This window comes from Cibotium barometz, chromosome 42, assembly GCF_041138505.1.
Source record: "Cibotium barometz isolate CiBa-2024 chromosome 42, ASM4113850v1, whole genome shotgun sequence".
Taxonomy (NCBI): domain Eukaryota; kingdom Viridiplantae; phylum Streptophyta; class Polypodiopsida; order Cyatheales; family Cibotiaceae; genus Cibotium; species Cibotium barometz.
The window spans coordinates 39,905,798-39,917,431 of NC_141087.1; positions in this window are offsets into that span (position 1 = coordinate 39,905,798).

The following is an 11,634-nucleotide window of genomic DNA, read 5'->3' on the forward strand; positions in this document are numbered from 1 at the left end:
CTACCTGCCCAATCAGCATCTGTGTAGCCATGTATATCCAAGCCTTTACCATGCTCATATAGAAGACCATAATGTGCAGTGGTCTTTACATATCGCATAATGCGTCTCACTGCATCCAAATGAGGTTTTCCGGGGCTTTGCATAAATTGGCTTACTAGCTCCACATCATAACTCAAATCCGGGCGTGTGATAGTCATGTAAATGAGACTACCAACCATCTTTCTGTACATAGATGGATCATCCAAATCCTCATCAAAATCAGCTCGCAACTTCACATTCTGCTCCAAAGGTGTACTCATAGGCTTACACCCTGTCATCCCATATTTTGCCAGCATATCCAATGCATATTGTCGTTGCACTAACCATGTACCTGCATGGTCTTTGATCACTTCAATTCCAAGAAAGTATCTCAATTTACCCAAGTCTTTCATGTCAAATTGCCCACTCAGTGCCTTCTTCACATGCATCACATCTGTACCATGATCACCTGATAATCAAGTCATCCACATAGATGACAAGTAAAACAATCCCATGATCTATTTTCTTCACATAGAGTGAAGAATCTGCTGTAGAAACCTGAAATCCAAGGGAGATAAGATATCTGCTCATCTTATCACTCCAAGCATGAGGTGCTTGCTTCAAACCATATAATGCCTTTTTCAATCTGCATACATGAGTGGGATACTTTGGGTGTACATATGTGCGCTTTTGCCGCACAGGTCGTAGCTGGGGACTTGCCAGACACCGTATGCGAGCCACGAATGGCTACAAGCATACAACCAGGGAAGGAAGCTCAAACAGAATGCCAAAGGGTGTGTCACTCACCGCTTAACTGCTGCCTTGAAGGATTCCCGCGTCGCAGCCGTGAAGGAGGAGCCGGCGTCGCCGCTCTACCGCCTCTCCGCCGTCTCGCCGTGCCGCTACACAGTGCGCTCGATCGCTCTCTCACTCTCTCTCTCTCTCTCTCTCACACACGCAGGAGAAGGAAAACAAGGGGATAAGGCAAGAGCACTCTTCTATTCACAACACATGAGAATGAGGATTTTAGGGTTACATTTGACTCATATAGGTGACTTGGCCGTTCACACTTGGGCGCCCATACATGGCCGGCCGACCCTAACCCTTATCCTACTGATATCCAAGGTGCGCCTCTCATCGGCGATCACCCAATCCCTTCATCCTTAACATATGGTGCTGACAAGCCCGGCCCATGACTCAGAATATTTAAATTAATGACGTAAAATATAGTACGTCGCCATGTCCGCCATGGGTTAACATGCCCCCCTTCCTGATGTAGATTCCGTCCTCGGAAGCTATGGTATGGTAAGCTCAAGAGGGTTGTTGTGGTAGACCGTCTGCAAAACAGGGAAGTAGAGTGAAGGTATGCTAGAATTCAAAAGATATAAAGTGTATAAATTCAAGCATGTGAGACCACAATGGATGTTGCTATGAGAACTTAGTTTAAAAGTCACATGAGTGAGCTAGTGTAGCAAATTAATAGGAGTTTAAAATTATTGAAAGGAATTCAAGAGTTAGCAAGGTGTCACAGGTTAATCAAGGTTTATAACTGGCCTAAGTCAAGGAAAATAACCAAGCTTAATAAATAAACAGATGACCACACTGTGTCTACTCTAAGAACAAGTTAATACCACACGTCTAGGGACACAAGAAACATCACAGTTACAGGAGCCTTTTGCCTCTTTTTTTTTTTTTTTTTAAATGCACGTGACAATTTTTACACACAATGGCGACCTTCCTAAGGCAAAACTAACATCGATCCTGGTACCATGTTTAACACAAGGCATTATCCAGGAATCTATTAGCTCACTTTAGGCAAGGCTACCCCCTACCAACCAAGGCATCGGTCTGGAGTAGAATACTCCTCGCCTACCAAGTATCAATAAGGCGATAGGCCAACATTAAAGCACACTAACCCTTGTATTGCCATTTATTGTAGGCTTTTTTTTTTTTAATCTATTTCTTTTGATCTTTGCTCCTGAACTAAAACGTGTTCTTACATCCTTTCGACAAGGGGTAAAAGCTATGTCCTAGAGGTCAACACACACATGGCCAGGTGTCAAACATTAAGATGGTTTGACCCTAGACCTAAGACAATCGTATTCCAAGGTTAACTAAAGACATCATGCTGCCTAGGAATATTTCCAATAAAGTTAAGCTCATTAATGTTTTACACTAGCATGCAAGCAACTTCAAAAACTAAGTAGTACAATGACAATTTCCATGTGGTCATGCCGTATAGTTTATGAAATTAATTGAACAGAAAAAACGAAAGAGAGTGGGTATGGAGGAATTACACCTGAAATTGGAGATCTCCTTGATTTGATGAGACAGCTTGCAATGTGATGTAGATATATTTTGATGATCGTTGCGGCAGTCTCAAGATATGGAAGCGAACCCACCTCAAACTTTTTAACCTGTACAATCAACTAACAAGCACTATACCTCGAGAGGCACATCAGTGTGAAAATTTCAAGACTCGTTTAAGGAATCTAAACTAGAAAAAACTTGAAAACACTAACCTACCTACCAGTCACCACACTACTACTGAGAATACGGTAAGAGGATGTTGTAGAGTCCTGGCTCTAGCCCTAAGGCTAAGCCTCTATCCGCATCATCCAAACAAATAAAGTCAACCTCAGTAGTGCCATGAGTTTCATCCGTCCATTCATCATTGTCAGATATTTCCTTTTCATTTTCCCATCCACATAAACTCATCAAGAATATAACCATGCGAGGATAGTCATGTTGTGGAAAAGGAAAGCATTGGGCTATCGGGGATATTTCCTCTACGGAGTAGGGGTCAGTCATGGTCAATAGGCGAATTAGCCATTCTAATTCTTCAACATTTTCCTCTCTGGCCAGTACATCTATATGATCCCATTCAGTTTCAATAACAGGATAGCACATGTGAAATATCTGAGAAAGGTACAGATGATACCTCTCATCAAAGGCGGGAGTGGATGAAGTGTATGATGATCATGCATCTGCCATATCTGCAAACACAGATATAGCATCAGTAGGTTTGTGAGACAGGTCAATCTAGTTCTTGATTGTATACAGATATTTATCCTCTTTTTGTGCTCTTGCTCTTTTTACTATTTTTTGTTTTTCTTTTCTTTGTTTTTGTTTTTTTTATTTTTTAAAAATGTATGAAGCTATATATATACATCCCCTTGAATTTGGCAATTACATGGTCAGGGGAGAAGGTTAAGGAGGAAGCATTAGAATGTCGAGCATGAGTACATGCTCCCCCTTTCCTTGGGTAGATCATATTATTTGCAATGATGTTGCAGCCTCTTGGAACCAATTTGTCCAGCGGGTCATAGGTTGTGATGTGGGCAGATAGCTTTTTATGACCCTTGTGGCCACATCCAATTGTAGAGATGGTAGTGTACGCTCCCATTGATGAATGGAGGAAATGGTTTCCGACGATACTATTACAAGGGGAGACGTAGACTCATCAGTTTTTTGTTGGGTGTTGACAAGAGTAGGTGTAGAGCATGTAGAAACTTCTATATCAGCGTGTGCCTGGCATGAGGAGCTAGAAGCTTCATGTGGCTCCCCCCTTCCTGAGCTAGGTGGTAATGATCGATATCGTTTGGGAATCCAAACTAACTCTGGAAGAAGTGGTGTGGAGCACTCTGTTACCTTTCCCTTACCACGATCTTGGATTATCGTTGGGGTGGCAACAATTGGTTTGCAAGGTTTTATAGGTGATGTAGAGGGATTCAGCTTATGTTTAGGGACCCAAATCTGGTCATTTCCCTCATAGTACCCTTGGGCTACTAATAATTTTTTAGGGATCCATCGCGATGTTACATTGCCCTTTCTCGGGTGGGTAGCTGCTTTCCTTTTACGAGGCTTCTTGGTGGCTGAACGAGATTGAGCATGGGAAGTAGCTGTTAACGAAGCTTTGGGGACCCATTTGTATGTACTCTTTGGCATAGTAAGCGAAGCTTTATGGACCGCCTTGCCTGTTTCCACTCTTGGCGTTGAAGCGTTAGAGGGGTGGCCTACAATCGAAGATGGTTTTGCCACTGGACTTTGTGATTTTTCATTATCTAATATTTGAGTGGATGACTTAGGTGCGGGATTTTGAGCGGTCAGACCTAGTGTTGGTTCTTGCGTTGTGACTTGTCTGGTTGCCCAATCGATATTGCACTTGGTGACCATCATCCATTTGCGCCCTAAGATTACAGTCCCTTCCATGGTGCCAGCAGGCATAACCAAAAAGCTTTGAATTATGGTTCCCTTGTCATAAGCAACCGGAGTGTGCAGAATTCCTGAGACAGGGGTTTTCTTCTTGTTGATTCCTTGGACTTGGATAGAACTCTTGGTTAAAGGTGGTTTTCCCAGTTGACACCACACGCCATATGATAGCAAATTGTGTTGAGCTCCTGTATCCAATAATGCATTATACAGCACCTCCCCGTAAGGACTCTGTAACTCAATTGGGTATCTTAGAGGTGGGTCAGATTCCAGTGCATCCTCCTCTGCTTCCTCGAAAAATACTTGCGTAATTCCCAAGTTGGCTTCTCGTTGTCTCCTAGCACGCTGTTGACGTTCTTTGGCTTCGACTCTTGCTTGTATCTTTTTAAGCTCAGCATGTTCTTTAGCTGCCTTCTTTTGATGGATTGCGTGTAACTCCTCCTGGCTCAGGGGGTCATAGTATCTTTTGAATTTACTCCCATTAAGGAATCCAATGGTTTCAACTTCGTCGAGAGTCTCCACTCTGATGGTACCTTGCGGTGTAATTTCACATACTCTATACGGTCCCTTACCAGCATATTTGAGCTTCTTCTTTTCGTTTCGCACTCCATACATCAGGACTTTATCCCCAACCTTGATGTCCTTGTCCTTTAAATGGCGATCAAACCATTTTTTCCTTCTATCCTTCTCCACAAGGGCATTGTATACAGCCAATTGTCTTTCTTCGTTTAGCCGCTCAAGGATATACAGACGCTCTGCTAAAGGATTACCATCCCATCCCTCTTGAGTAGCAACACGAAGACTAGGAATGACAAATTCCCACGGCATGACTGCTTCTTGGCCATATACCATTTTGAATGGTGTGCAATTAATAGCCACTTTGTACGCAGTACGATAGGCCCATAAAGCTGTCGTAAGCTTTAGATCCCAATCCGTGCGATGAGCTTCAACTGTCTTTGTCAAAATAGAGATTAAAGTCTTGTTGGTACTCTCGGCTTGGCCATTCGCTTGCGGATAATAAGGAGTAGATTTATGATGGGATATCATGAAATTTGTTGTGAGCTCCTTAATCACTTCATTTATAAAATGCGTACCATTGTCGCTCACAAGTTCAAAAGGACAACCGAATCGTGTGATTATATTTTCAAAGAGGAACTTGGCTGTTGTCCTCGCATCTGCCTTACGTGTTGCTTTCGCTTCAGCCCATTTGGTCATATAGTCAGTGGCCACAATAATATAGCGAGATTGTGTGTTTCGGGCCGCTGGACTAATTGGACCTACAAAGTCTAAACCCCACTTTTCAAATGGTTGGTTTACTTTGATCGGATGTAGGGGCATCTGATCTTTCCTCTGGGGTTTCTTATATCGTTGGCATTCATCGCAACCCTTCACAAAGAGTGATGCATCTTGGAACATAGTGGGCCACCAATACCCTGATTGTAAGATCTTTCGCGCAGTTAAGTCTCCTGAGAAGTGACCACCGGCTACGCCCATATGTGCCTCTTGCAAAATGTATAGATATTCATCCTCTCGGGCACAACGCCTAAGAACGTCATCCTTTCCTCTTTTATAAAGAGTCCCTGCTATCAGGCAATAGGGTTCGCATTCTTTGATTAGCTTTCGAGCTAGATCTTTACGAAGCTCCTTGGGTGGAAAGCCATTAACCAAAAAGTTAACAATCTTCTCACTCCATTCAGGCATTGTCTCCACCATAAACAAGGAAGTGTCCGGTAAGTCATCATCAACCCCCGTAGGAGCTTCACCATTAGGTATGCGAGACAAATGATCAGCCATAACATGTTTCTTGCCAGGTCTCACAACAACCGTGAAATCAAATTCAAGAAGAATCAATAGCCATCGTGTGATTCTTCCTGTGGAGCATGGTTTGTTTACCAGATACAACAATGCTTGATGATCCACATAGAAAACAAACTTGGTGGCAAGGAGGTAATAACGAAATTTCCTTACTGCATATATCATTGCCAACCCTTCTCGCTCCGTAGTGGTGTAGTTCATCTCAGCATCGTTCAACTGGCGACTGGCAAAGCTAATGGGGTAGTCTAGCTTGTGTTCTCCAGGTTGAGTTAACACACACCCAATAGCAAAGTTTGATGCATCAATATGCACATGGAAGAGTAAATCCCAGTTAGGCATTCTCAAGATTGGAGCACTCGCCAAGGCCTTCTTTAATAGCTCATAGGCACGGTCACATTCTTCGGTCCAAATAAACTCGATGAGAAGCTTATACAATGGTCGAGCTATCTCGGCGAAGAAGAGAATAAACCTTCGATAATAACCAACGTGGCCCATAAAGCGTTGGACTCCCTTGTAGTTGGTGGGTGAGGGTAATTCCAGAATGACCTTGATTTTACTCTCGTCAGTGGAAATCCCATTTTTGGACACTATATGCCCTAAGATAACTCCGTGTTTAACCCAGAATTGGCATTTGAAAGGATTCAAGGAGATGCGATATAATCTACACCTTTCAAATATTTTTCGTAAACACATCAAGTGCTCGTCCCAAGAGGAATGAACACAAAGATCATCTAAGAAAGCTTCACAGAAGTCCCTTAGATATTCCTTAAAGGCCGTGTTTATCAATCGTTGGAATGTTGCAGGTGCATTGGTCAAGCCAAAAGCCATGACGCGAAAGGCAAACACTCCAAACTCCGTGATAAATGCTGTTTTAGCTTGGTCCTCGACTGCAATTGTGATCTGATTGTAACCCGAGTACCCATCTAAAAAGCTATATGCCTCCTTGCCGGCCACTCTTTCAAGCACATGTTCAGAATACGGCAAGGGGTAATGATCCCTTCTGGTGGCTGCATTAACCTTTTTGAGATCAACGCACACTCTGAGTTTCCCATTCTTCTTTGGTACGATGACTATCGAAGAAACCCATTCTGAGTGCTCAATAGGATATATGAATCCACATTTTACCAGCTTTTCAATTTCCTCTTGTACAATCTTTGCGTACTTAGGATTCATTGGGTAGGGACGTTGCTGGACTGGTTTAGCAGTGCTAATCATTGGAATCGTGTGTTGCACCACCGAGGGTGGAACACCCTTCATATCATGATATGTCCAAGCAAATATGTCCTTGAATTCTTTAAGAAGCTTCGTAAGTGCAGCTTCTTCCGCCTTGGTGAGGTCTTGAGCAATATAAACTGGTTTAGACTCCTCACCCGGATCTGCTAAGTCTATCTCCTTAACTACCGCAGGGCCATCGTAGACACCGCTACTCCCATTGGTAGGCGTTCGTTGGGCTTTTGTGTAGACTACTTTACGTTCCCCTGTGGTGAATGATTTGAAATGCTCGGGTGCGGGGTGTAAGTCTACTGGTTCCTGTTGTGCCAGACTTTTTTCTTTCAATTCCGCTTCCTTTTGCTGCTGAGCCAACTCTTGGTTTTGTCGCCTTCTTGCAGTACGACTTAGTTTTGGCTTCTCTTCGATTTCTAATTGGGCGACGTCATGAGGTTGCGGAATACACCACATGACACTTTGGAGGTATTGTCCCCAATTATCCGCTATCTTCCGCCGATGAGCATCAATGGCTCCTACATAACTAAGCCATTCTGCAGTGGATCGCTCCTTGTTTATTGCAGTTCGTACCTTAGCTCGATAGCGTTGGCGCTTATGTCTCGTTTTCTTCTTACCAAGTTTTTGATTTTTGTTTCTATCAGATTCGAACTCACTTGGTCGATCTTCACTTTCGGATGAACTGCAACAAGAGGTCACTGTCCTAGGCCTTGAGCACCTTGCTTCCACCTTTGGGTGAATATTTGATTCATTTTCCCCATCAGGCTCAGGGTCAGTTTCTTCTTGAGATTCATACTCAGAGTTGCATTGGTCAGAGTCTTCGCTACTTTCAGTGTCGGTGGAGTTTGCCACGTTCTCGCCATTAGGAGTCAAGTGCATAACACCTATTATGTTTATTGGCACTAACGGTGGCATATCTTGCCCCTCAGGTGTTACCCAACTTGTGCCTCTATTTCCCCATGTGTCTATGGTTGCCGCTAGGTGTACCCAATCCACGTTATCCGACTCAGTCATACCCGGTAAGACATCCATATAAGGAGAATCTTTCCCATCATCAGTCTCTTTTTTGCATGTATAGCAATACCTTAATGGGGCGGAGTGAATAGTGGTATCCGATCGATTATCAATGATAACCTTGCTTCCTAAAGGATGTGCACGACCATTCTCAAGATCAACTCGAATGACAGAGTCCTGGAATTGTAGGTAGACATGGTTTTTCGACCAGTCATGCACCATTTGTGCTTCCCTCATGAAAGGACGTCCTAAGATCATTTGATATGACATAGGATGCTTGGAGAAATCCATTACAATGAAGGTATGTTTTACCTTGTATCCCAGGACCTTGATCTTAAGGTCCCTTAACATTCCAATAGGTTTAGCTATGGTTCCGTTTGCCATCTTAACCACTATGTTTGTGACTTCGAGGTGAGGCCTTCCCATAGATTCCCAACAGTTTTTAGTCACAATGCTCACTCCAGCACCACCATCAAGGATTCCCTTTAGAGTTAATCCCTTGGTAGTAATGGGGAGGGTGGCATTAGATTCGTCACCTTCAAAGTACTGTCCCAACTTGTTCACAGGTATTTCCACGACCGAATCTTCATCAAAGTTGGGTTGTAGATCCCAATGTTCTCCTTCATCTTGAAGCGTGTCGGGTCTATCCATATTTGCAAATTGTGGTAGTCCCGCCTTTAGTTCTCCATTGAGAAATGCCCGAAGAGCTAAGAATAGCTCAGGATCTCCGTATAATTTGGATATGATCGTGGTTCTGATCTCAGAGGACATGAAATCCATTAGCTTGGACACATTCAACGGTACTTTTCGAGACATCGCCCCTTGACTAAGGACTGGTGAAGATGGAATCACTTCCTCTTCGATGGGGTCAGGCATTCCCTCACTAAACATTCTTTCCAGCAAGAAGGGTGTTTGCCCACTTCCGGATGTCCTATCCTCACTTTCTTCCCGAATGATACTCGGTATAGCTAACGGTTTATGGTTCCGGTGAGGCTGAACTTGCGTAGGAAACACTGTGTCTGAAATTTTGACTTTTCTCGGGTTTGGCTCTAGTTCTCTTTGTGTTTCTTCCACCAAATCCCTTAAGTGTTGTACTTGTTCAATCTCCTCAACTGGGTTTGGGTAAGTTCCAATCTTTTTCTTGAGGGTGGTTTTTGGCCCACGTGGCTTGTCTTGGGGAGTCTCAGTCAGTTTGGGTGGTCGAGAGGGCATTAACTGACTTGGTTGTGGGGCCGAGGAAGTTTCCTTCTGTTTTCCCTTATTTATGTACTCGCTTGATTCCCCTTCATTGAGCTCCCGTGTGGGTTCCTCCCTTAAGGTAGTGGCTTTGGTCCCCATGGTTTCTATTGAATCAGAATCGTCTTCAGGATCATTCATATACACGGGGTCGTCTCCTGCCCCTATGTTAGTCTTTGAACTGGGCTTGGAGCTTGTGGCATTAAGCGATCTCTTTCGCCGTGTTTTCTTTTTCTTTGCCTAAGCGATTGATGCAGTATCCCTCTCTTCAAGAATGTAGTTTTGATTTTGAAGCATTGACCGTGTAACTACATTCGCAGGTACAACGGGTGTGGTTCTTCGTGCTTGGTTGGTGACCTCAACCAAATTCAATGGCGTAATCTTGGGTGCATTAGGATTATGTGGACATTGTGCGATCAAATGATCTATGCCACAACGATTGCATGTAAGTACCGGCATTCCCGATGTGCTCGTTTGATTTGGTTGCATCTGAGTAGAGATCTTCTGTAGCCTATTAGGGCACTCTGCTACACGATGCGGTCCACCACACTCGTAACATTGAAGAGGTGGTCTCCTTGCCAAGGTATTAAGGTTTTGCCCTCTTGTGGCAAGAGCAGCCGCTTGATATACAGGCTTGACTTGCCCGAAATGATCCTCCATGTAGTACTGGGGAATCATTTCAAACGTATCAATCCCATATGGAGCAGTAGGGTCTATCTCCTCTTCATAATCCCCACATGCACTATGTGACTCACAACCCATCTGGTTTATTGGGGTAATCCTTGGATGTGGAGGTTGTGGTCCTAGCACTGGCGGTGGTAACGGCACAGACTGGACTACATTCGGATTCCTTGGAACTATGTGCTGTGACGGTTGCTCGATAGGTTGTGCAGGCATTAGCGCGGGTACTTGAGGTGTGTTTGACCAAGCTAGTGGTGCCTGGTTTGCCAACATTCGCTTAAGTGTTAGGCAATCTTTAGATTGATGGCCATACTTACCACATGCATTGCAATTTCCATTGAATTTGACTCTAAATGTGGGACATTCACTCGTGCTATGTGGTCCTAAGCACACCGAACACCATTGTTGCTCTCTCCTTGGGTACATATGGCTATTCTGAGGAGCTCGATTACCCCTAAAGTATTCTTGGAGAGCCTTAGTAAGGTCGGTCACAGACATTTCAGATATCTTGGGCTCCTTGGCAATAGGTTTTACCGTCATTGGCTCGTGCCCAGATACTTGCGAACTAACGGATTTTGTTTCTGAAGACACCTTTTTACCTGCAATCATCAAGTTGTCTTCTAACTGGATTGCATTGGCAGTGACTGCTTCCCACGTTGTAAGACCTCTAATGACTAGGCCATTGTAAATGTCCTCGTGGCGCAATCCTCGGATGAATCTATCGAGGAGTTGGTTGTTATTGAAGCGTTCATCGGGAGTGCAGCGAGAATTTAGATGCTTCAATCGACTTATAAAGTCTCTCACGGACTCCCCTTCCTCGCGTTCAGCTTTTTGGAGTTGAGATGCTACCCCCCAAAGCACACCCTCACGTATGTATTCTTTCAAGAACAATCTCTTGAGAGTGGGGTAGTGAGTGCGCTCTTCAACCCTTAAGGTTCGATACCAATCTCCGGCCTTCCCACTCAAGGTTAAGCCTAAGGCTTTACACTTATGCAGCTCATTGTGTTCTTCCAAGGAATCACACACGTGCTCAAAGACTTCAATGTGCTTCCTAACATCCTCGTTACCACTGAAGTTTTGAGTGAGCTTAGCCACTTGTACTGCCTTGCTTCTAGGTTCTCTCTCAGGCATACCCCGCATGTTTTCTGCAATAGATCGTCCGATCGTCTGAGCAAACGCTGCGAGATCACCTAGGTGAGCAGGCATAGTTGGTGGAGGCACTTCTGGGATAGCCTGGCTGATAGGAGTTGGCGTTGGTCTGAGTAGGTTGGCAAATGACGTAGGATATGATATGTGACTAGGCCTAGCTCCCCTTGGATAATGGTTATGATAAGGCGGTCTTGGAGCATACGCCATTGGCATACTAGGAGGCGTAGGAGCTACATGAGCATGAGTAACAATAGGTACATAAGGCCGATAGGCACTGGCACGCAC